Source organism: Poecilia reticulata, linkage group LG21 (assembly GCF_000633615.1).
Source record: "Poecilia reticulata strain Guanapo linkage group LG21, Guppy_female_1.0+MT, whole genome shotgun sequence".
Taxonomy (NCBI): Eukaryota; Metazoa; Chordata; class Actinopteri; order Cyprinodontiformes; family Poeciliidae; genus Poecilia; species Poecilia reticulata.
In genome coordinates this window covers 22,214,686-22,216,980 of record NC_024351.1, presented here as the reverse complement: position 1 = coordinate 22,216,980, position 2,295 = coordinate 22,214,686, and positions in this window count along the sequence as shown.

The following is a 2,295-nucleotide window of genomic DNA, read 5'->3' as shown; positions in this document are numbered from 1 at the left end:
GGGCGAGAGGCGGGGTCACTCTGGACAGGTCGCCAGTCTGTCGCAGGGCAACACAGAGACAGACAGGACACACAACCATGCACACACACACTCCCACCTAGGGGCAATTTAGAGAGACCAATTAACCTGACCTCATGTTTTTATACTGTGGGAGGAAAYCAGAGAACYGGAGAAAACCCACCATGCACAGGGAGAACATGCAAACTATGCAGAAAGACCCCAGGCCGGGAATCGAACCCAGTACTGTTGGATGCTTCTCCTGATTCCTGACTGTGTTTTCCATCTACATATACGCATCACTGGACTGAATGTGTTCCAAATGATGTCCGTCATTGAGATGATTTTAGTATTCATGAGTTTAAATGTGCATGTATGTTTTATTTGAGCTGTAATGATCAACGCTGACGTTTTGTCCCGCTCTGTCCTCAGAAGTGGCCCATGCGTTCCCTGCTCTACTGTGGCACYGTTGGAGATCTGCTGTCAGCCAATCAGAGGCCTCGGCACGGTCACGACCCGGCCCGACCTCTGACCCCAGACGAACAGCGGTAACCCGATTCCAGACTACTTTTATCAGTCTAGTCTTCAGTCGCCGGGATCAGGAGGAAAAATCTCAGTTGTTTAATTAAAAAAAAGATGCTTTTAAATAATCATTTATTCAACTTTTCTGTTAATCCTTGCACTAGACCTGGTTATACATCCTCCATCATTCTGACTGCAGATTTTCTGTTTGCACAAGTATTTAAACCTACTGATCATTTTCACATTTTGCCACATTTCATTGTATTTTATTAGGAGATGATGTCATTTTATGTGTGGTTTCTTGTTTTGTTTTTKTTWTTRTWRRAAAAAAAAATCAATAAAAAAAACATTGAAAACCACACAGCAAAATCTTAAAATCTTACCAAGTATTTTTGTCTAGTTTTACAGTCCAAATATCTTAGTTCACTTGAAATAAGAATAAACTAAGTTACAAGTAACTTTTCACCAAGATATAGGAGCTTGTTTTMAGTAAATAACTTCCTAATTTTGATTTTTTTAAAAAAGGTTCTAATTTCACCTGAGAGATTAATTCACCTATGACTTTATGGTGTATTTTGTTTACTGTATAGTTTTTTATGACTGTATTTTTGTGTTTTTGTGATGTAAAGCACTTTGAACTGTGTTATTGCTGAAATGTGCTGTACTAATRAACTACATTAATTGATAAMATGAAGAAAATATCTTGTTTAAAGTGTAAAAATCTGCCAGTGCAACTAGTACTTTTTATTTATGTTCAATAATTATTGACTCAAAACGAGCTCCTGTATCTTGTTGAAAAGTTTCTTGTAATTTTTCTAACTGAAGCGCACTAAGATATCTGCACTAGAAACTAGACAAAAAAAAAACAAAAAAAAAAACTTGGTAAGATTTGTAGTTTTTGCAGTGTTTTCATTTCTATNATGTGCAGTGGGTGGCCTGCTAGATAAATGCTTCCATCACTGCTGGATGACATGTTTGCATAAAGTCAGAGGTTCTGCTGTTTCCTTCCATCCTGATTATATTTTTACCATTTTTATCACATTATCTCTTTATTGCCTGAACCAGGAAAGGGTCCATTTTGTCTTTACTACAATAAAGTCAAACATGCAACAGGGGAAATGTCCCATTCAGCCTCTTTTGTAGAGTAAATCTGCTCCAACACYGTGATACAACCAGACTCGCCTCTCTAAGCTCTCTTAAAGATATCTGTCACTTCAGACGGTGGAGGTTCTTCCATGACTTCCTGGATGAGGCCAGGCTCTCTGTCACCCCTAGACCATGAAACACAAAACACTGGAACAGAGTACAGTTCAGTCCTGCTGCATAAAACACACAATTCAGTTTGCCTTTTCTCAGCAGACTTGTCAAAACATAAGGATGCTAATGCTAACACATTAGGACGTAAATACCTGCTGCAGTTCTTTTCAAACATTAGAAGCTCTAGAAAACATGTTCAAGTAGAGAACAGATACGTTAGATTTCTTWTTAKTCTGGTGGTTGTACGTCCCTTTGTAATGCCGCCCTGGGCAACTGCCCACATGATCCAGCCCTTAAACTGCCACTGATTGTAGATGTTTTCATATTACATGTTAGAAGCATTATCCTCCAACTGTTGAAYGATTTGTATTGTTCTTAGTTATGGATTGGGCAACTTTTAATATTTATTTCAGAAAATCTTACAGAAACTTTGTTTTATTCCAGCTTTCTTGGTTTCATCTGGTCTTTGTTTATTTATTCCAGTTATCTGAACAGATAGTTAGTGATCAAGTCAACTTT